The 24971-nt window shown below is 37.3% G+C and overlaps 1 protein-coding gene and 1 non-coding gene across 3 annotated transcripts in view; both read left to right on the forward strand.

Moving 5' to 3' along the window:
* LRMDA (leucine rich melanocyte differentiation associated) overlaps positions 1-24971 on the forward strand; it is a 1014859-nt gene that overhangs the window by 823884 nt on the left and 166004 nt on the right. The window lies entirely within an intron of this gene.
* LOC119871658 lies at positions 18099-18205 on the forward strand. The gene has a single exon (XR_005358729.1). It is a non-coding gene; the product is annotated as a U6 spliceosomal RNA (small nuclear RNA).

Here is a 24971-nt window from a genome sequence, read left to right on the forward strand (position 1 = left end):
TTATAAAGGGTGCAATATTGGGCTTTTTGACTTTTCACTTCCCTTAATCAGAATTCCATATGCTTCAGGTCACTGCAGGGGCCTGTTTCTGTTTCTTCAATCAGTCAGCCAATCACTTTTTTTTTTTTTTTTTTTTTTTTTTTGAGAGGACCCCTGCACTGGGGGTTGTAGGAGATTCAAAAGAAGCTGTGGGCTCTGCCTTCAGGAATCCTGTAGTCTAACTCTAGAAATAAGGCCTTACACACAGAAAGTAGAAGTCGGGCTGCTAGAGTACAGAGGAAGGAAAGGTGAGTAAAGAACAACGTGTTGGGAGGTAGCCTAGGGGAAAGGTGAGAACAGAGTTGAAAGCAAATAGGATTGAAATGAGAAAGTTGAGTTGATCATATCACTTGGGAGTGGCCATTGCTAAGTACTTTCTACTCAGGTATATGGAAAGGGATCAACTCTGCCCACCCCCACTTCCAACTGTCTTAGGAGCTCTTTCTTCTAGTCACCTTTTATAAACCTACAAGAGATAGAAGTGTATACTTGATACAGAAGTGCAGTTTCAAAACAGATCCTCCAACCCCTCTCTCCACTCACCTATTTTCACCCATTTATTGCTCCTAAGAACTTTGAATATAAAAAATTCTAAAGCCACTCCTGGAATGAAACCATTTGTATAGATGACACACCTGGAGGAACTCTCCCTGGGTGGCTTCAGGGTGTGAAAGAGAACTTAGGGAGAGACCAAGTGGAGTTCTTGTTTAATTTCTGGCCATGGTCCAGATGAGCAGTATGTGTAAGAAATGATCTTAAAGCAGGGGTTAGATATGATTTTACATTTCTAATTAGCTTCTCTGTGAAGCATGTCTATGGTAAAGTAAAATATAAATTTGCACATTAAGAAAAAAATATTGAAACTTTCTGGCTTTGCATAGTGTAATGCTCTGATATGTCTCGCACTTGAGAATTTATACCCAAGATGAAGTTATTCTAAGAAAAAGATGAAGAGTTTTTCTTTTTTGTCAGGAATACAATGGAAATAGCTAGGGGGCTGAACATACAGAGGGATGCCATCCAGGTTGGATGTGAGGAAAGGATGAGTACTGTTGAACTTGAGTGTCAATTGGCAAGGGAGCTTGGGAAATCACCATTACCCAAGGGCTTTTACTGAAGGATATGCTCATCAGTCTTTGTGAGCTGAATAGTGTAGCCTGAAGGAAGTAAAGTGAAGCAACAACTTTCAAATCCAATCAGGATTTGAAACCCAGACCCAGGGTTTTCTATATCTATGCTAGTTTAGCTTTTTCATAAAATAAAGCCAGGGTTTCTCCTTGACCCCTCTGGACTTGTGCAAGCACAGAAAGATACAAGGCCGTGCTGGAAAAACACTCCACTGTTGTCAGAGGCTTCTTAGTCCTCAACTCTTTATTATTCTTGTGCATCTGTTTCTTTAAATACTCTCTGCAGAAGCATTAGCATGAAAATAAAAGAGTACAGCAACTTGGAATTTTCCATTTGTAGCTTCCTTAGTCTGTGGGGTCAAAGTTCTATCCTCAGGGATGCTAATGCAAACTCTGTGTGCTGTTCCAGGGCAAATGTTTCTCAACTAAAAGACAAGAGGGGGTGGGGAGCCAGGAAAATAATGCAATTCTAATTCCTAAACACAGACTGCCTAGAGATTCCAATTTAAATTGCTGCTCCCTTACTCTTATTCCCACCCTCCCCCAAAGAAAAAAATTTTCCTGTTTTGTGAGGACAGACATCTGTGTAAGAGCAATAAAAACAGTCTTCCCTCTTGTGGATTAGCTCTTTATTCCTTTATTTATCTTGCTCTACTTCATCAGTTTCTCCACAATCAAGAATAGTCAAAGAGGATAACATGTAGTCCCTTTCTTTGGTTTTGATTAAAGAAACCCATATAACCATCCTCCCCCACAGATTTTCTTCTTGAGAGAGAACATACCTTCTTATGTCTTATTTCTCTCTTTTTTCACCTGCTCCTTTGGAATTTTTCTAGAGCTTCATACAATGTACAAATCACCAAGGTCCCCTGGAGGCAGGGCAGTAAATGGTGGCATATCTGAAAGATTGTAAATTACGGGAGAATAATGATAGCACAAAGAACATGTTCCACAGCCTCCTTTTCTTCTTCTGAATCTGTAGAAATATATTAGTTCAAGAGCTATATACTGAACAGAAACCATACCAAGCACTGCTCTGAGCCTTACGTATGGAGTGATGAATAAAGCAGACAAAAATCTTTGCCTTCAAAGAGCTTACGTTTACTGAAAGAATCATTAAGATAAAAAATAAAAGCAGCATAGGGTATGATAAATACTGAGAATAAATACTAAAATGAAAACAAAAATAGACAAAAGATGAAGGAATGTGTGTTGGTAATTTGAAACTTGATAGCCAGAGAAAGCACCCCTGAGAAAGTGGTATTGGAATAATAACTTGAAGGAGGTGAGAGATGGAAAAGGGATATATCTGACAGAAAAGTGATCGAAGGAGAGGAAGGAGTATGTACAAGCATATTAGGTAGGAGCTTGCCTGAAATACATGAAGTAGATAGAGGAGGTCAGTAGAGCTGGGGTAGTTCTCTGTCAGGAGAGGAAGGCAATAAATAAATAAATAAATAAATAAATAAATAAATAAATAAATAAAATAAATAAATAAAGAGGAAGGCAGCATGGGCGCAGCATGGATGGGGGCAGCATGGATGAAGTTAGAACAATATGAGAAGCCAGAACTTATAGCATCTTATAGGCCATTTAGTGTCCCTTAGACAGGAAGCCATTAAAAGCATTAACGGAAATGAGAGAAATGATATAATTCTACTTTCTATAGGGGGGAAGAAAAAACAAAACCATAATTAACTGGAAAAGAAGCTCATAACCTATGTAGATCTCTGCAAGATAGATAAAAGGATAAGTTTGAAGAGATTTATCAAGTTCAAAATCAATGCAACAGAGTTTAAAAATGTAGGACCAGCTTTAGGACTTTGCTAAGTGCATGGACTTGAACTAGAATCAACAACTTAGGCCTCCACAGTGAGTAGTCACATGGGTCAACCCATCTGTATGCCTGTCCCCATCCTTGGCAAACATCACTCAGCTAAGCTATCTCCAAGCCAGAGCAGCAAGGTTGGGCAACTGGATGATAAAATGGCAAGAGTCGGTACAAATGTAATAGTCATAATAGATGTGGATGAACTAAATTAAAAGGGCACTCTCAGACTTGGTAAGAAAGAATAAGAAGAAAATGCAATATAAAATGCTTTTTAAAGAAATAAATACAGTGAAATAACATAGGAGCTTGAAAAAATACAGGGATTGGGGAAAAACACAATGAAATCAGATGCTAAAAACAAAATCCAGTAATAAGAATGTTAGTATCAGGTAAAGTAAGGCTCAAGACGATTACTGAAATGATGAAGAGGGATATTTTGTGTAATTAAGAAGATAAAATAGGAAGCTATAAAAATCATGTTAGACTCAATATGCCTAACGACATGGCTTGGAAATACATAAAGCAAAACTTCTAGAAATACTTGACAAAACTGACAAAGTCATAATCTCAGATAAAAACTTTAGCATATTTTCCATAGAAAATGACAGCTAACAGAACAGAAATTTCACAACATAGACGTTTTATTAAACAGAAAACAGAATGAACATTCTTTTACAAATATATGGAACAGTCACAAAAACTATTCACAAATTGAGTAAAAGTATAATATGCCCCATTCAAATTAATTGATCATAACTCAGTAAAATTAGAAATCAGCTTCAAAAAGGAAGACCTCCTGGGGTTGGGCAGAGTAAAGGAAAGAAAAAGCCTTACAGAATTAAAAATAAATGAAACTTTTAGGTTTATGAGGAAATATAAACCTAAATTACTCTTTAAAAGTAAATGGAAGAGACAGCACTATAGTATATTAAAAACTGTGGGGTATAGCCCAAAATGTAATTAAAGGATTTTGTTCCCTTGAAAATATAAAAATGAAACAAGGAATAAAAAAATTTCTTAAATAGGTTGGGTTTCCAAAAATCCTAATTAAGCAACAACAAACCCAATGACTTATGAAATGACTGAATTAAACTGAAACTTAATAAAATAGCAACAATGTATAATACACTTTATCAATAGTACCAACAGATAGGTTTTTTTTTTAAGATTATTGTAGCAAATCTAAGGAAAAGCTAGAGATGAATATCTAACATTAGGAATAAAAGGATTGAAAACTCTAGAGTTTTTATCAATAAATTTGAAAATCTAAAACAGGCATTTAAGGCGATTACAGTTACCAATATTGCCCAAGGAAGGACTAGTCCTGTATCCCTCAAAGAGGAGAAACTTCCTAAATTTATTCCAAAAAATGAAAAACAGTCAACATTTCTCATTTGATCAAACTAGAATTCCATAACTAACGTAAACAAGATTATGAACATACATGAAAATGAAACGGTAGATCAACCTCTTACGAATGTGGTGAAAGTAGCTTCCATGAGAAATTAACAATAAGATTTAGTAATGTAGTAATAAAAAATACGACCTCGTGGCCAATTAAGATTTACCTAAAAATAGAAAGGTAAGTTTACTATTAGAATTTATCAGTAAACTTGTCATATTGGCATAGTAAAAAGAAAGAGATTGTATGTGTTCATATTAATAGATGCAAAAGAAAAAACTCATGAAATTTAATAACTACTTCTGCCCACATCTCTTAGTAAATAAGGAATACATGGCAACTTGATTAAAATTAACTTGATTAAAATTATCCGCCAAAAACCTACAGCAACCTGTATAGAGAGGAACAAAGGGTTAAAAACATTCCCATTACAGTCCTTGAATATGCAAGGAAGGGCTAGTCTACAGTGCCCTGGAGATGCTAGTTTAAGCAATAAGATCTACAACAATAACAACAAAAACAAAAAAGCAGAAATAAAGATTGTGATTAAATAGACCATTATTTGCAGTCTGTATTATAATTTACATCAAAGATTAGCAAATATTTTCTGTAAATGATCAAATATCAAGTATTTTAGGTTTTGAGAGGCAGAGGATATGTCACCACTACTCAGCTCTGCCCATATAAAATATATGACAGAGCTAAGACCCATGATGTTTGTAATAGGACAAAATGTAAATATACTTAATTTATCTGTTTCAATACCTTCAATTTGAATCATAAGGCGAAATCCAATTCTCTATTATATAAGAGAAAAAGAGACAAATTGACTCAGAAAAGTTGAAACAGAAGCATAGAACAGGGATTACAGCAGGTGTTACAGTCTAAATATCACAAAGTAGAATTTAAGCAAAAGAGCATTAAATGAGACAAAGAGGTCATATAGTGAGGACAGTGGTTTATTATGTTCAAAGATTCTGTGGGTCTGGAATTCCAAGAAAGTACAGGGGGAATGATTTATCTCTGCTCTTTAATGTCTGAAGCCTCAATTGAAGACTTGAACTAGAATCATCTGAGAATTCACATACTCATATGCTTGGTGGTTGATGCTGGTTATCAGCTGGGGACCTCAGTTCTTCTCCATGTGGGGTCCATGTGGTCTTCCAAGTTTAGGCTTCCTTATACCATAATGGCTGAGTTCAAAGGGCAGAAGATTCCCAAGAAAGAGTAAGAGCCAGACAGAAGCCATATTGTCTTTTATGACCCACATCTTAGAATTCATGTAGCATTACTTCAACTCTCTCATGTTCATCAAGGTAGTTACCAAAGTGCTGCTCAGGTTTAAGGGAAGGAAAAATAGGTTCTGCCTCTTGATGGGGTGTAGCAAAGTTCTAGAAGAGTATGTGAGGCCAGAAATATTGCTCTATTTTTGGCAAATATAGTCTTCCATAATAATATACTGAGTTATAAATTTTAATGAATTTCAGGTAGGAGAGGAAGTATAAAAATTCTCAAGTCACTGGATGATGAAACCAAAAATTGATAAGAGAATCAGACTGCAAAAGGCCCTTCTACTCAGAAACTTTTTAATACTCTTAAATCTCAAGTCAAATATACAAGCTCAAATTGTAGAATAGCCAGAGAAATATGATAATGAAGTCGTTGCCTTCAAAACCTATGAAATAGATCTAAGACCATTCTAAGAAGAAAACCGTACATATACTTCAGTACATGTATTAAAAGCAAAAGAATGCAAAAGATAAATGAAGTACCTGACTCAAAAAACACTCAGCTAAGTAAACCAAAGGAAAGCAGAAGGGATTAATTATTAAAGCTAAAAACAGATATAAATAAATTATAAAAGAAGAGTATAATAAATAATTCAAGAGATGATTTAAAAAAATTAAATCAAGGAAAATTAAAGAAAACACAAACATACAAAACATAAAATGAAAATTCACAGAAGAGAAAATTAAAAGATTCATAATAACCAAATTTGTTGAATTTTGTGCAAATATATAAAAATCTAGGTAAGGTGGATAATTTTCTAAGAAAATGAAATTTCTCTAAACTGGCTTCAGAAGAGATAGAAAGTTAAAACATTGATTTCCATAAGCAAATCAAGTGCATAATGACCTCTCCCAACTCCACACAAAACTATCAAGTCCAGGTCGTTCTACCAAACTTTAGAATAGAAGGTGATTTGGTTAAGAAGATGATTCTGTTAAATATTTAACAATGGAGTCTATGCAGATGCTGATGATAATGATGAGGAGGATAATAAAAAATAAAAACACCTTGATCTATAGTGTTTGCCAACTTCTGTGGCATAAATATTCCACCGTGACTGATTCCAAAATACCTATATGACATCAGTCATTATGGAGTTCGGAAGAGATGTACATAGTTGACTGTTGTGAGTTGGTGTAAACTGGATGACACACACCACAGGGGTAATTCCAAAGCTATTTAAACTGTTGGAGAACATAGATAATATAGTACTTCTAAATTCTTTTCATGAAGTGCATAAAGTATTTACAGAAAAATTGACAAGGATTATAGAGAAAATAACTACATACTCATCTCAGCTATGAATATAGGTACAAAAATCCTAAATAAAGTAATTCTAAACAACACCAGCAGCATAAATAGCAGAGTAAAATATCATGGCCAACTGAGATTTATTCCAAGTATGCAATGACATTTAAATATTAGAATATCCATTTATTTAATCTTTTTAATAGGTCTAAGGACAAAAGCCATAATTCCACAGATACAGAAAGAGCTTTGCCAAATTCAATAATGATCCTTGGTAAAAGGCATATAAAAATAGATGTATATGTCCTTAGTGTGATAAAACATCCATCTCAGTCCACAAGCCAATGTCAAACGTAATGGGCAAACATAAGAAGCATTTTTATTAATGTGAGGACAAGATAAGGTATCTGTTACCACCACTATTATTTAATGTTTTACTGGAAATACTAACCAATGTAATTAGACAGGAGAAAGAAACAACAGACATGAAAATGGAAAGCATATGGCCAAACTGTCATGCTTACAGATGATTTGATTTGACTTGACAATTGGAAACTCAAGAGAACCAACTGAAATACTAACAAAAGAACTCTATGATGAAGTAAAGCATAAAGTTAACATACAATTAGTGGAACAAAAACTAGTTGGAGAGTATTTTCCATGAAAGATACCATTTGCAGAAGCAACATAAAAGTTAATAAATTGGGAATATTATAATCACACATTAACAAAAATATATAATATCTTAATGAGGAAAACTTTAAAACCCAGTAGAAGGATGCAAAAGAAGACTTGAAGTTATGGACAGACCTATCATATTCCAGGAAAACTGAAGACCATTAATATATCAATGTGTTTTTGTTGTTGTTAAAATATAAATTCATTATGAAACTATGTAACTACCAAAGATTTTTTTTAAAGATCTTATTTATTCATGAGAGATACACAGAGGCAGAGACACAGGTGGAGGAAGAATCAGATTCCCTGTGGAGAGCCTGATGAGGGACTGGATCCCAGAACCCCGGGATCACAACCTGAGCCCAAGGCAGACACTCAACCACCGAGCCACCCAGATGTCCCATAAAAGTATTTAAAGAAAACAGAGAACTCAATTTGAAGGAAGCTATAATTATATATATATATATAATATTATATAATAATATATATAATATTATATAATAATATATATAACAATATATATAATATTATAATTACATATAATATATATACATATACATATATATAAAACCCTAAAACACTGAAAAATTTAACCTGTTAAAATATTTTTTAAATATTAAAAATACATAACCTATTAAAAATTTTAACCTATTAAAAAACAAAGACCTATTGATTTTATTTTTAAAAACCCTTTTACATAGGGAGGAAAAGAGTATGCAAAGTCAAAAGACAGTGAACTTAAAAAATATTAGGAAACGATATCACAGGCAATGATAGATTATATATGTTTCTGATATGTGAAGTGTTCAAAGAAATCAGCAATAAAATTCTTAGCAGCCTAGTATAAAAACAGATCAGCAATTGTACTCCCAGAAATGCTTGCATATGTAAAATGACATATATATGATAGTATTTATTATAGAGCAGATATGCTAGCTAACCAAGGGAAATAATAAAAGAGCTATCAGGGGATCCCTGGGTGGCGCAGCGGTTTGGAGCCCGCCTTTGGCCCAGGGTGCGATCCTGGAGACCCGGGATCGAATCCCACATCGGGCTCCTGGTGCATGGAGCCTGCTTCTCTCTCTGCCTCTCTCTCTCTCTCTCCGTGTGACTATCATGAATAAATAAATTTAAAAAGAAAAATAAAATAAATAAAATAAAAGAGCTATCAGTTGAGAAATCGTTAAATTATGGTACATCCAATCTGTACAATATTGTGTGACTCTCTCAAAAGAATTAGGAAGCTCCTACATACTTAATATGTGAGTCTATGCAGTATATATCATTAAGGGAATAAAACAAGGTACAAAACAATATATATAGGATGCCATTATTTATACATAAAAGATGGAACAATAAGAATCTATGTTTAAAAAAAAACTCTGAAAGATGGATCATGATAGATAATGACTACCAATGGATGAAGAGAAACAGGTACATGGCACGATTAGGGTGGGAGAAAGACTGTTCACTGTACTCTTGTATTTATTTTTAAATTTTGAACCATGATTCAAAATAAATTGGGTTTTTTTAAAAGGCTGAAATAAAATTCATAGAACGTATAACCTAAGTTACACATGTCCAAAGCATAGTATATAGAATGATGTTCATTGCAATGCTTTTCTTGTAATGAAAAAAATGCAAAGAGAAATTATATGCCTATCAGGAAAAAATGGTTAAATATGGTAAATCATGATATTGAATGCTGTACAGCAGTTTTTTTTAAAAAGTTAAGGTAGATTAAAAAGAAGTAAGATAAATAAGATTTTAACACAGAATGACTTCAGGACATATTTTTGAGCAAAAAGCATTTGAGTATAAAACATTTGTACACTAGGATAGAATTTATGTATTTAAAATAAGCACAAAAACTCTCACACACAGGTACAGAAACGTACACCTGTGTGTGTATAAATGCATAGAAACAATTTTTAAAGGATAGACACAAACCCCTAAAGTAGTTACTTTTGGGGGAATACCCTGATTGGAGTAGCAAAAAGTAGAAGAGGGTAAAAACAAAACAAAACAAAAAACAAAACAAAAACCCTAGCTTTTTCAGTATCTGGATTTTTATTAAAATATGCTAATATTTTACTTAAGTAATACTATTAGTAAAAATAATAAAAGATCCAAAGAAGGCAGGAGCTTTGGGTGTTTTGTAACTAACCATTGTGGGACTTTGAAACTTTGTTTTCCCAAGGACTGTGATGAAGAAAGTTTCTTTGAAAACATTCCTTTGCTTCTTCAAATTTAAATAACCGAGTGTTGAGAATCCACAATATACTTTCTATACTGCATCATTATTAAAGGGTGGGATATATATACGAATCAAATATTCAGGTAAATAAAGAGGTACAGAGAAAAAAGTAAAGAGGTATATGGGTATATCGCATGGATCACCGATTTACTGAAAATGGGAAGGAAGACATTAGCATTAATACTAGCTGCCATTTGCCGAGTGATTTCTTTAGAGCCAGGCACTGTGCTGGTGTTTTACATATGTACATGGTCTCATTTAATCTTGAAAATATCTCCTGAAGCTAGATATTATCCCCATTTTATATGAGGAAATTGAAGCTTAGAGAGATATTATGTAGTTTATCCAAGGTCCCAAGGGCTAATAAGTGTCCTTTGTGAGATTCAAAACCAGGTCTAATGCTGTGAGGACTGCATTCTTCCCTCTGTTCCATGCTGCCCCCCGATAACGTACACTTAACAATAGAACTACACTGAATGAATTTTGATTTTTCTTGATGATTCAAGAAAGCACTTCTGGCTTTTTCAGTATTTCAGGAATCCTGTTAAGAGCATCAATGATCAGAGCCCTAGTGAAGCATGAAAGTGATGGTTAGTTGGAGATATCCAGTTGAAAGAAAGCATACTAACACTGTATTTACAGAATTTAGTACTTTTATTAATAGATTAATAAAGATTTAGCAAAATCACTGATGTGGTTTTTACGTAGCCCCTTTGTTATTCATTGATCTGCATGTTCCGAAGGCCTTTATCCCCTTTATACTGATTTCAAATGTTGTCATTATCAGCACCTAAATCAGACCTTGTATCTCTGTTTGTAGACCTATAGATATTGTTCAGATACATGGATGTGATTTCCCCCCTGTTGGAATCTCATAGGAAAAGATCTGGTCTCTGTAACCTGAATCAACACAAAGCAGAGTTTAGGTATACTGCACCAATGGCTTCATAGACAACCCCTTTGGTTATAGATTATAAATGTCATTTAGAGAAAGCACAAGATGGCTCCTGAGTGTCTAGTAAACTTCAACAACCACCTGAGAGATACCTCCGTGTGACTGCATAAAATGGAAATAAAGAATGGCAAATAACCCATTGACTATGCACTTTCTCACCCGCTGAGAGCAAAACGCAATCCAATGCAATTTTAGTACTTACATGCCTCTGGGGAAAATAGACCCCTAAAAATCACTGAGTGCAGCACTGGAAAAATTTCTTAAATTTGTGCTATGCTTGGTGTTATAAAACCCAAGGAAGCTTAGGCTTTCTCCTTGAGTAAAATGGACTGGTAATTTTGTTTTGTTATATTATCCACCAAGCATAATGATAATGGGTCACATGCAATTTAGGAAAAAATTAAGTCTAATAAGAAAAATCTCTAATAAATACTAACAGCATCTTATTGGTATTGTCGTTGGTCTAACCCTTCTATTAACATTTGTTTTTTTATATATTAAATGATCTGTAATATGTTGAAAATGAAGAAGATAGTAAAAATTTAAGAAAAAACACACATTCTTATATACATTGTACAAATGTTTACATGCCTTTTCCCTTGGGCAGGTCCTAGGTGGTATGGTATATGCAAGGAAACAGTACTAAGTTATAACAGGAGATTCGTATTTTTTGTATGCTGAGCAATAAAGTTGCTCAGGGTAGGGGGTAGATCCTTTCATTAACTAGGAACACAACCAATTCAATGAACACCAAAGACTGAAGATCAGAATTCAGCCCTAAATAAAGTATACAAATATCCTCTCAAATCAGGCTTCTTCTGGGACCTGGAAAGAGTGTGGAGTAATTTAGGGAAGCTCTAGTATCCAAGCAAAGGTGTAGGGGAAGCCTCCGCAGCACTAGCTACCCATCATGGACAATGTGGTAGGGTAGGATAGAACTAAGGGGAGTATCCAGGAAGCTTTGATTAGATATGTGCTTCTCAAGCCTACATAAGAATCTCCCAGGGAGCATCTGTTAGGTAAAGATGCTTGAGCACCTACTTGCTGGGCTTCAGATTCAGTGGGCCTGAGGTGACACCCCAGCATCTGTTATTTTTAATGAGCTCTTCTGGTGATTCTTCCACATACAATAATTCAAGGACCACAACACTGAATGACACTGACAAGGAATCTCTTTTCCCAAGGCTTCTCTGCCCTCCTCCTAAAAAAATTTACAGTTGAGGTGAAGATAACAGAAAGAAACTCCAACAAATGTGGTAAAGGGTTATGAGTGCCTGTGAAACATGGGAACGCCAAGGACTGAGTCATTGGGTGAAGGGTTGCCTAAGTCCATGCAAGGCTTGAACAAAGGTCTGGCCTTTAGTGTAGGGAAGAGGACTTTGCAGGACTGGTGTGAAGATTGGATACTTGGGTGATATTCACTAATTAGTTGTAGAGGGTGAATAGGAGAGAAGAGCAGGAGATGACTGTCAGGCCTTTAGCCTGGATAACTTTGTTGGAAGGTAAAGCCATTTTATGAGGAATGGCATTTTGGAAGGAACAGATTCAAGGGAGCATGTTGAATGTGAGGTTCTATGCAAAGAAGTAGAGATGCTCTAAGTCACAGGTCAATAACTTTTTCTGTAAAAGGCCAGATAGTAAATATTTTAGGCTCTGCAGGCCAGGTGGTCTTCGTTGTGACTACTCAACTCTGTCATCATAGTGTGAAATATTTTTAGGTAATACATAAATATGAATGGCCATGTTCCAGTAAAAAATTATTTATAAAACAGGTGGTGGGCCAGATTTGTCCTATGGCTCTAGCTTACCAGTCCTGCTGTATGATAGCAGATAGAGAAATAGGCATATTAATTCTTAAATGTCTGTGTATGTGGTATCTTTATTTTTTTTAAAAAATGTGTTTATTTATTTTAGAGAAAGTGTGCACAAGTGGGAGGAGGGGCAGAGGGAGAGAATATCAAACAGACTCCTTGTTGATCAGGGAGCTTGATGTGGGGCTTGATCTCCTGACCCATGAGATTATGACCTGATCCAAAACCTAGAGTCAGACACTTAACCGACTGAGCCACCCAGGTGCCCCATATGTCATACATGGTATCTTTCTGTGTAGCCATAGAATCACACCCACTTTATGTAAACATTGCATTTCATGCTTATTTTGAATGAAGAATTTCTCTTCAGACTACCTAAGCATTGTTCAATGATTAAACAAAATGTGGAAGTATAAATTAAAACAACTAGATATATTTTGTACTTACTGGTTCAGCCAAATTTAAAAATCTGGCACTACCAAGTGCTGACAAAGCTGTAGAGCAACAGAAACTCAAAAGCTATTTTGGTGGAAGTATTAATTAGCTTATCTGCTGTGGAATGAAATCTGTTATTATCTAGTGAATGTATGCAAGCCCTAAAATTTAGTAATTCTCTTCCCAGGACACTAACCCAGGACAAGCTATTGAACATGTTCAGATCAATTTGAACTATAGTCACACTATTGTCTGTAAGAGCAAAACAAAACCAAATAGAAAAACTGGAAATAACCCAAATAGTTTATTAAATAAAGTTGAGTAACATTCACCATGGATGAACTTATAAAATGGGGAGAGAAAGAAACTGAATGAGATCATTCATATAAAGTCCAAAAATGCCAATTAAAACAATATTTTAAAAGGATTCTTTCAGAGGTGGCAAAGTGAGGAAGAAAACCATGGAATAAAAAACTCAAAGTTCAAGGTTGCTTTTACCACTGGCAGTAAGTGGAGGCAAAGAAGTCAGACCTGAGAGGAACAACTGAAGAGATTTATTTATTTGTAAGCTTGGTGATGGGTACACAGATATTTTTAAAACCTCCATTCTCAGTAGTTTATATATGTTATGTCTATCCCTTTGTAATGAAGCAAGCATTACTTAATCATGAAAAGCAAGACAAAGCCAAAATCATACTCAGTTTTCATTTCATTTCATTTTAGATTTTCAAGATGTAGTTAACTTAAGGTTATTCTCCTCTAAAAAGGCAATGCTAATTTTGCGGACTGACTGCTTATCTGACTCAGGGTTTTTTTGCTAGTCAGGTCACCTTTCCCAGTGATTAAAGGCCAGCTGGCTTCCAGTGTCTCATCTGGGCAGAAGACAGTGGGGACGAGGGACAGCACAGTGGAGGGAGGAGGCCTGGAGGCAGGCTGCCGTAGCTGGTGTAGGGTCATTTGAGTTCCCCAACTTAAGGAGAATAAGCATTGTCTTTGGCATAGGACAGAATGTGGTTAAATTCCTCCCTGCCACTCAGCAAGTGATCCTCCTGCTGTCTTTGTAGATCCCAGTCATCTGGGCTGACAGGGACACTGTGTAGTGGTTTTGTGGTGAAGAAGCTATTGCTACCTAATTTTTAATTTCTTGAAAATCACTTTGTAGTGTCATGATTACAAGGCTTGGAAGAAGATAAACCCTCTGTCCATTCCGAGTATAAATGGGCACTTGAGATGAAACCACATAGTTAATTTCCCCTTGTTGCTGGAGTAGAATCTGAATCCAAACCACAGCACAACCTAGCCCCTAAATCTCTATTAAAAACCACCTTGGGTAGTCTGGCAACGCTTTATTTAAAGTCAGCAGAGAATTATAAAGTCAAAAGTGAAAAATGGTACAACAAGAAAGAATCATAAAAAAATACTAGATCAGTTAAATGTAGTCAAAGGCAATTTAGTGTGTTCCGGCGCCAGTCGGTATTGATGCAAAGAATGTGATGTGTCAGGGGTGGGCAGGGGCATGTAGGAAATGCAGAATGAAGGATGCAGCTCCAGGCTTGATGCTGGAGCAGCCACAAGAGGCTATGAAGGATACCTCACTGTCCTGCTTTTGCATCCAGAATTTCAGGGAGAATCTAATTCTCTCAGTCTGGACATCTTTTGTTTTGTTTTGTTTTGTTTTGTTTTGTTTTGTTTTGTTGATGTAGTATATTTTTAAAAGTAGAGTTTTTTCTTTCCTGTAGATAAGCTAACCTAGAGGCTGTTTAAATTGGGTCAGAGCAGGAAGGTAGGTATCCATCTCCAGTAGTTTTTAGTATCCTAGTATTCTAGTCTCTTGCTTGTCCATACCTATAGTCGAAGCTGTGATTGTTTCTGCTCATCTTTTCCAGCTGCTTTAGTAATATTAGCTAATCAGATTTATACTAACCAAAGCTATGATTATTAAGCAACTACCATGTTCTAGGCACTGTGCTGTACTGCATATACATTATCTCACCAATTCTCACAAAAACCTTATAAGGTAGATCTTAGTATGGTACTGATTTTACAGATGAGGACAACTAAGGCACAGAGACTCAGAACTCATTTGGATGTTACACACTGAGGAGCAGAAGCAGGACTCAAGAAGCCTGACTCCAAAGTAGGTGCTATGCTAGAAGGCTTGCTTCCCTAATCTCATCAGCAGTTGTGGATGGGGACCACTACCTCTAGAGAGCGTAGTTACCATATAGGACCTTATAGGATAGCATGAAGAGCTTAAACCTGAGACCTGTGTTTCAATCCTGGCTTTGCCACTTCCTGGCTTTGTGATCTTGGGCAAGTTACTTGACTATTCTATCTGTGTAAATTGGCTATAGTAGTAACACATATCTTAGTGGCATTGTTGTGAGGATCCTATGAGTTGATACAAGTGAAGTGTTTTAGAAAGTTTGTGACTCATAGTAATACCATATACATGTCATTGTTGCTCCTGCTCCTATACTGTTATTGTTGTTGTTACTGTTGTTTTTGATATATCTTCTGGGGGCAGGAGTCTTCACTGATAAAAATAGTTGTGGATGGGGTGGGCAAGAGGGGAGGTAAAGGACAGCTCTTATGGCAGGCCAGTGTGGCAGAACTACTTAGCCAAGGCACTCAGTACCCTTCCAATCCTACTATGTGCAGAGCCATATCCACATTTGGTACATCCATTTGTCACAAATAAAACAGGTTTAGAAGGTTAAATGAAGCAACCAGATTCCTTGGGTACTTCCACATACGACAGGAACTTCTGAGATACCTGTCCTTCTTTCCCATCTAAACATTCACCTCCAGGAGAAAGGGAAGGAGGTTTGGAAACTTCCTTAGGTTCTAGTAGGTCTTATCAGAGTCTTGGTTGTAGATTCAGGAGGAGTGATTGGTTTAATGTAAATGCTTGAGAGGGCCTGAAAGAGATTAGAGAAACCTATTCCACAGGATAAAGGCAGGACAGGAGGGAACCATTAATCTCACGGACATTCAATTCCCTAAGAACTTTTTTTGGGAATGACCAGAAACAAGCCAGGCCATATGCTGTCCATTTGCAATCCTCTGAGCTGACTTTTTTTTTCTTCGACAGATCGAGGCCAATGCCATTGCCTCATTTAAGATGGTTCTTAAACTTGAAAAGGAACTGAAAGGTTGAGACGTGCATGTGGAGTCAACCCAGATGATTTGATGAAAGTAGTCCTGTCAAACACCAGGGCTCTCCCGATAGTCAGAAACAGTCTGATGACATGTTCGAAGCTTCCCAGACTGGCTTGCATTTTAGTAAATATGAACAATCAGGGAAGACATAGTTATGCTGTGGAGAGTTCTGAGATGTGGAGAGAACAAGTTAATTGTTCAGCCTCAACTGAGACCTTTCACTCAAGTCATTAATCACAGTGCAGAGCTTACGCTGCTCTCCTGCTCCAGATGAAGGCTCATTCCAGGTGCTGGCCATTTGCGTTTCCCTCCAACTGGGCTGATTTATGAACCCAGAGATGTTTCCTGGTTTTTCCAAATTCTTTCCCATTACTTTGTAATAAAGGGGACATGTGATTTCTGGTTTTTTTTGCAGATCCTCAGTTTTAACATCCCTAATACCAAAGATTTTTTCAATTAGTTTGTGGCCTGCTTTCTGTGATCTGGAGAGTAGAAATGCTGTTCTGTGTTTTGAGTATCAAAGTTAAGACTCTTATTTCTTTCCCCTTTGGCTGGAGTTGACAATGCAAATGTGCTGCACTGCTGCACGAGTCTTTGTGCCCACATTCAACATCTCAATGTAAGTTCAGGCTTAGGAAACCTTAGTGACAACAGCTCACCACAGGTGTTTATTATCCCCATCCCACTCCAATGCAAATGCTTCAGGGTATATAATATCAGGAGGCCTTCCACATTTGGGCCAGGTCTCCAGTGACATTATAAGCCAATATTGAAGACTTCACAAGAGAATGTGAGTGTCAGAGAAGGACATTTTAATATTGAGGCTGAACAGTGTGCTGCCAAGTGGAGTGTTACCTGTTTGAAAGGTAAGCCTGATCTGAGCTGATAAGGGGCAACAGATCCCTTGGGAATTATCCCAAGTAGCAGAAATGCATTACAGAAAAGTAATTGGAAATTGATATTTGACATGTCTCTTGGTTACTTTTTATACTTGATAACACGAAAGGGTTTGTCTAGGAGCTGCTAGTGACTAATATGTGAAATCCTGCAATCCGTTGCTGAAATGCAATCACTTCTTTGTTGAAAGTAAGCAGCTGCCTTCTGATCCTCTGCTTCCTAACTAGCACTTCAAGTGTAGGGACCCATGGGCTTAATTTGGGTGAAATGAGTAGTGAATACAGCCTTTTGATAATTCTCTGAAACAAAATCATCACTGGCAATGGAATGCTGTCCTTAAAATGCAACTCAATTTAACAGGTACTTGTTCAGAGCCTGCTATGGGCTCTATATTGTGTTGCGTGCTGTGGGATATACAAAATAAATATCAAATATGGCCTCTGCCCTTGAAGAACTTATAGGCTCTTAGGAAGGATGATGTGTTTATGAAACACATTTTACACGGCAAGATAAGATATCACGTATGTGCCAAAGTGAGTGGGACCTGGAATAAGTATAATGGAGTCAGAAAAAAGAGAGTAGGGTAGACTGGAATTGTCAGGGAAGCTTTATAGATGAGGTGGGACAAAGACACCAATATCTTAAACCCCAAACTCTACCTTAAAGAAATTGCAAGGAACACAGTATCAGATTACTTAAAAATTATGGAGTCCCATATAAGTGAAAGTAAATTTGTTCAATATGAGAATGGATTAAATTTGTTCAGTAAATATTTATGGAGTCCATCTATGTGCCAACAACTGTATATGGTGAGGTAAGGGAAGAATAATCTGTACAAAAAAACACATCTGGGTATTCTCAGGTGCTACCCTCTCTTAACATAGATATTTAAAGTTATTGCTGGTCTGTGTGATTCCAAAACCTGTGATTTTAACCACTTATCATTCTGTCTCTCAAATAGATCTTGTGCTTGCTTTAGCAGCACATATCCTAAAATTGGAACGGTACAGAGAAGATTAGCATGGCTCCTGTGCAAGGATGGCATGCAAATTCATGACGTGTTCTATACATATGTAAGGTCTTTTTTAAAAAGACCTTATTTAGGATTTCTTTGGGTTAAGAAGCTCAGTCTATCTTTTTGTTTAGTGGATGAATGACATGTCCAGCCTCGTAAGTTATATGCAGTATAAACAGTTGCATACATCCTCATGGTAAAAGAAAGACACACTGAGCACTGAATGTAGTCCCAAATTATTAGGTTAGGGAGTATTTGGAAAGCACCTGGCCCAAATTTGGGACCATAAGCAGAGCTCAAGCTCTCTGAAGATTAAGCTTTTCTTGGAATTTCCATTATTACCCTTGACAGCTACTGTGGAAACCCAGTTAGAAGGGGCTTCCATCATTAGAATTAGAGTCTTGTACCGGGCTCTTTGGCGTTTGTAAAGTTTGAAATTGGCACCGCCCAGATTTATTGGTTAAGTTACTAAAAATTCTATCTCTATTCTTCCTTGCAAACTTAGGAAATCAATTTTTTGTTCACCACTTAAGGTACAGGTATAACTGGGCAATTGCAAATTGTTCTAGAAAGAAAAGAAGTCAGGATGATAATGGTGGTGGCATTGGTGGTCATCATGGACATGGTAGTCATTATTCTAAATATCCACATAACTTTTAAGTAATATAACCACAGAACACTAGTAAACCCTGGAAAGAATCTAAGATATAAAGCACTGAGGGGCAGAGGTGTCAGACTTTATTTAGCTAAGCAATACCAGAAGAGGACTAGAAAATCCCCCTTTCTAGCTAGCAATCATTCTCATACCACAATGAGACCCCTGCTTGGTAACCCCTGCATATCTGCCACCCATGTGACTGCTTTTCAAAGCTAATTTAAGTATCAAATTTAAATGGAATTCTGAAAACACTTTTTTTTTTTTTTTTAGTCTAGAGGGAGTGGTGGAAGGAAAAGCTACAAGAAATTTGAAATCACTCTTGATTCCTGTCATTTTCCTTAGTATTTAACCACTCTCCAGTTGAAAGTTTCATCTTGGCCTCCATGGGTAGACACATACATATGTGCTCCCTTGTTCATCTGCATGCATGTGTATATATTGATATGCATTCCTCTTCATCATCTGTAGGCATTTTACAAATAATGGCTTGTGTGTGTGTTTTATCATCTTATTTTTTAAATGAAAATGACAACTTCAAAATTTTTTGCAGAAATAGTTCTTCAATAGTAAAGAAATTCCAGCTTGTAGGCTAGGGTCATCTTCGGGTTACAGAATTCCACAGAGGAGTTGGCATGGGCACAGTATAGGCAGCGTAGCATTAGAATTTTTGTCTTTCCATTTTCAGACAGACAAGCAAAGTTGGTAACAAAAACATTGAGTTAGTGGAGAACCCCTGTTGTAAAGAGTCAGATGGGAAAGGTAGAACAAGATTAAGAGTGCAAGCAATTAAATTAGTAGGATGTGGATTGAGGCAAGAGGAGATATGGATATGCTCCACCCTCTCCAAAACTCTTTCTCCTCTGTAAGACCATTACTGGGCTGGGAGTGGGGTTGAGAATATAAAAGGAGTTTGGACTTCTGAGTTGAAACTTTTGTTGTGGATGAAGCAGTTTGGGAAGCCTTTCTTGACTAGAGCCTTGGAGGATTTTCTGTACTGAAGGGGATCAGAGAGGAGCTCAGAGGAGAGGAGGTAGACCATTCAGAATCTGATCCAGCTTCTGGGTTTAAGGGTGAGAAAGTACTACCAAATTTCCACAAACCGAGGAGGCAAGTCAGCATGATCAAAATCCAGCCCCGGCTCCACTCGTCAAGCCATGTGTCTGTAGGTGCATCCTCCCAGTGGGGTATCTTTTTTCTGGTACTGTCCAGAACAGCATAGTCCCTGGATATGGAAATTTTTGGTTTTCCATAGGTTGTCCAGGTTTATTCATGTACCTAGGAAAGGAAGCTGAGATTCAGAGGTGACATTCCTGAGAAAAACACTTCCTAATGTACTTTTTCTTAAGTAGCTAAGCACAGACAGTAAGAAAACCTGGTGGCTCCTGGAGCAGACCAGCTACAGAAGTCCCCATCTCTAGTGGGCAGGGTGAGTTCAAAAGGGAAATGACCAACGGGGTCTTTGATTTCACACTTTTAAGGAAGGAGCTCCAGGATATAGACACCCAAATTTCCAGATTCTTGCATGTCTAATTCCCTTTGGGAATGTTATGAGCAAGTCTGGCTTCAGTGGTTTCTTCTTTGCTTGTCCATAAACTCCCTGTCTTAATTATTGTGCAAGCCCTTGTCCTTGGTGCCATAGTGCCATGAGGAGTGAGGCCCCTGGAAGAACCTGATGACTTTGAGTAGCTTAGAGGTCATTGTGAAAGCAAGGAAGACAACAAGCATGATTATGCTAACTGAAGTGTGTACAAAGCCTATTTGACAATAGCCAGGGGACCTTGAAAAATCAGAGACTGCCATCACATATGGAGAGGTTTTCCCATCTTCACCTCAGTGGCTGTTTCTTCTTATTGAAGAATGAAAACAGTAAATGGCCTAAAGCATGCTAATAGCAAATCCCTTGACTTTATTCATTTCATGACTGCAGTACTTGGTGGTAATATTAGTAAAGGCCCTGGCAGTCCTCATAGGAGAAATGCCAGAAACGAGGCAACTGAATGTTCATTCACCTGCTTTAAGTTCTTTCATAAATAACATGATTTATAAAAGAATGCAGAATCATAATTGTCAGCCAAGATGTCATTTTAACTTTAGGATGTCCAGAAACAAAGGGATATTATATCCTTTGTTCTTGGAGCACCACAGATGCCAAATTATGCACAGGGTTCCCTCTTGGCATTGAGTGCTTTGGAGCCTAGAGGCAACCAGTGATTTCAGAAAGATGTTGCCTCTGGTGGTGTCCTCACCTGAATATCTCCCTGGAGCTGTGGGAGGAAACATGGGACTCCTAGCTTCTCTGCATTCTGATAGAGCAGGAGACAGCAAGAGGGATGGCAATCTTAGAAATGGCCGATGGCCTAAGGTAGACTATTCTCAGTCTTACTCTATGAAGCTTGACAAAAGCACCATTAATGTACTGAAGAAATAATTCATTACTTTTGGTTTTGTCTGTACATCAACATATGCCAACAGATGCTCAGTTGAAAACATGAATATTTGATTAATATAATATCAGGCATCTGGGACAGAGAGCAGTGGAATTTGGGGGGTTGAGTAAGACTCAAATGTCATCCATTCTAACCACAGCTGTCTGAATGCACATAGTAGGCACTGAAAATATTTGTTGATTAGTTTTTCTTTGATTTGAACAACTTGGTTGCTTGGTTTTGAGCCCAGATGTTTGGCATCCAGCCAGAGTTGTGTGCTCTGCATGCTGTCATCAGCCTCACCACCACAGAGATGGTTGGCAGGGGGCAGCATTCTTCCTATCCCCATGATGAAGTCTCTTCTTTCTTCTGTCTCGCGCATGCACGCTGGCTATAGGCCATAGAACATACTGCAGGTGGCCCATTGAGTTAAAGGCCTATTAGTTCACAGCACTGATCTGAAACCTGAGGAGGAAATATGAGAACACCATGGGAAGGAAGGAAGAAGATTAAAATATGGGTGGGATGCTATTGATTTATTAATTCCTAGAGAACAATGGCAAAACAGGGTAGTTACAAGAAAGGGCACCTTCTGATTGACTAGTGCTGATGGCATGAATGACAGAGGGAAAGGGACACTATGGTAGAGTGCATACACTATCCACAGGTCTGCATTTCAGATCTGCCATAACTCCAGTATGTGGCTTTAAGCTCAGGTCTCAGTTCCCCACTCTGTAAAATAAAGTGAATGTCAGGATATTCTTAAATACTATTCTCTGATAATCTGACCAGGAATTATGAAATCCTCATTTCCCCGTAATTCAATGTCCCTCAGATATCTAGAATTTATTTACCTTTATATATAATCAAGTAGACCTCTAATATTCTAGGAAAATTCGGCATGCAAAGTAGTGAAAGAAGGTATACACTATGCCTTAATATCCAAGAAGAAGACAGCAGGCTTTGAAGGTCTAAGAAACCCATTTTAGATAAAAATATAAAGATTTGTATGGTTTTAAGTCGAGATCTCTTTCAAAGTAAAATCATCGCAAGTTTTATCTTTCTTCTTTTTTGAAAAAAAAAAAGATTTTATTTATTTCTTTGAGAAAGAGAGAGAGAGGGAGGGAGAGGGAGGGAGAGAGAGGGAGAGAAGCAGATACCCGCTGAGTGGAGAGCCTCATGCGACGCTCCATTCCAGATCCCTGAGAACGTGACCTGAGCCAAAGACAGAGCTTAACCAACTGAGCCATTCAGGTACATCTTTATCTTTCTTCTTGAAGCACATTCTTGGCTGTTACTGGTTCACACAGTGTTAGTATGACAACTTCATGAGTAGGTCCCAAACAGCCTCTGCTACCAGTGGTAAAAAAGGTTTCTCTTTAGCCCATCTAAGAAGTCAGGGCTGTATTTTTTGTGGGTGGTTGAGAAACTAGAGCTAGGATAACTAATCTGTAGTTGAACCCGGCAAGTAGAGCTAGAAGTCACAACCCTATCTGACTGAAATAGACTCACTCCACAGGAGGTTTCCCATATCTTCCAACCGCAATGGAGGTTGATCAAGTGGTTCCTTGTGTAAAAGGCAAAACTCAGAAGTTTCTATAAACCTTTCACTTCTGCATGGTAATTGATAGCTTTCTAAGAGGTTTGTAACAATTATTAACCAAGTAGTTTAATCTCCATAGTAATCCTGTGAGGTCATATTATTTTCCTAGATTATAATAATCCTGTAAAGTCAGGGTTATATCCCTATGTCACAGATGGAGACTCGAGGTATAAATATGATAATGGAGTTTTAGCTGTTTCTCACAGGGCATTTTTGGTGGATGCTGGAAGAGCCCCCATCCTGAAGCTCCATGGTGTTCCACCTTTATAGTTAACCTTTGTCTATAGGTTAAGGCAATCCTGATTCTGGGTACTCCTTTTTAAAATGCAGACACTCCTGGGAATGAAATCACTCAAGCTTGCTATCACTTAAATATTTGCCTGAATGATATTTTGACCATCATTTTCATCTGACTTGGTTGAGTACAAAATGCTAACATGTTTAAGATTAGGATAAAATGAAGGGAGGTTGGGACAGATTTGGGTTGGGGAAGTTTGTTTGGAGTCACCATCCTTGTGGGATTGTAATCATGAGGACCTTAGGCCTCCATTTCTGAATAAGGGGAGTCCCTGAGCAGGGAATGGTGTGTAGGGCACACAGCAAGGAAGATAATGAAAACAAAATAACTATTCACATTTTTAGCTCAGTTGGCCTACCTGTATTGCACCCACGGTGAATACAGGGGGCAGGATTGTGATGGATGGGGTCAAATCTATCTGCTGTTATTTGCCAAGTACCTGGCTTTGGGCATTGGTCCATTTCATATGTTCTCTTATTCTGCTAACTACTTAAGGCAGAAAAATCATTCCTCTATTTGACTCAAATATATGCCAGTTGAAACTGAAATCCTCATACTGAGCAAATGTACCAAAGAACACTCTATAAACTTAATGAGGGAGATGAAGAGATATGTGCCAGAAACCTAGAAAATTTAACACTGATGAGGTTATGACTATTATATGTTTAGTTAAATTGTTGACACTGACAGGACATGGCTGAGGAAATCTACCGTCCGTTTTCTCCTTGTATCAGTGATAATGGTTCCTTAGTGTGCTCTTCTCAGTTAACAAAAGTATTCCTGAAAGTTAAATGCAGGGAGAAGAAGTGACACAAGAAATACTTTTATTATCTCTGTTCTTCTGGGAGTTCCCTCCAGGAACATTATTTAAAACAGGACTTCTCCTGACTGGCAAATGAGTTTGGAGAGAAGGAATCATAGGTTCAGAGGTGAATGTGAATCCTCCTGAGAGTTGCAGTGTCTCCTAACTGTTAGGCTTGTACACTTGCCCTGGAAAATCCATCTAGCACAATGCTGCCCTGGCCTTCCAGAAATACTCCTCTCTTTCATATTTTTCCTTTCTCTTAAAAACTGACCAAAATTCTCCTTTGTCTAGTGAATAAAATCTCAATTCCTTTAAGTGCCATTTAAGGCATAAATGTGATCATGAATTTTGTAAGCTTCAAAGTATTATATAAACATTAGCTATTTGAAGAGGAATCAGAGGGTGGTGGAAAGGATATTGAATTTGGACTCAGGACACCTCGATCTGAATCTTCTGCTAGTTGGGTGACCCTGGAGAGGTCACTTAAACTCTGAACCTCAGTTCCTTCATTTATAAAACAAGATTATTGTGATTATTAAAGAAATTGAAAGTGACATAGTAATTAGCAAACAGCGGACACTCAATACTTGTTAATGAAGATGAAGGCAATTTAGTGTAGCACTTAAGAATACTGGCCATAGGGACACAAGTCACTTATCTTTCTGTGTCTCTTATTCCCTACTTATAAAATGAGGATAAGTGGGAAGAGTCAAATGAGTTAATATATATCAGGAACTTTCAATAGATTCTGGCCCATATCAATCGTTCTGTAAATATTAAGGCTCCTATTGCTGCTGTCACTTTTATTATTCAAGGGCCTATCCTGGTTTATATTTCCAGCTTTATTTATATTGATATTTCCATCTTACCAGTGAAAGGAGACCTTCCACCAGGTCATGACATCCTTAGGTTGGGGACTGATTCTTAACTCACTTTTAACTTCACCAAGCTTTACCCAATACCTGCAAAAATAATTCTTTTGTTATTAAAAAGTGTACAAATACATGCTTCCTACCTCTACTCAGCATTGTTTT

This window comes from Canis lupus, chromosome 4 (assembly GCF_011100685.1).
Source record: "Canis lupus familiaris isolate Mischka breed German Shepherd chromosome 4, alternate assembly UU_Cfam_GSD_1.0, whole genome shotgun sequence".
NCBI lineage: Eukaryota > Metazoa > Chordata > Mammalia > Carnivora > Canidae > Canis > Canis lupus.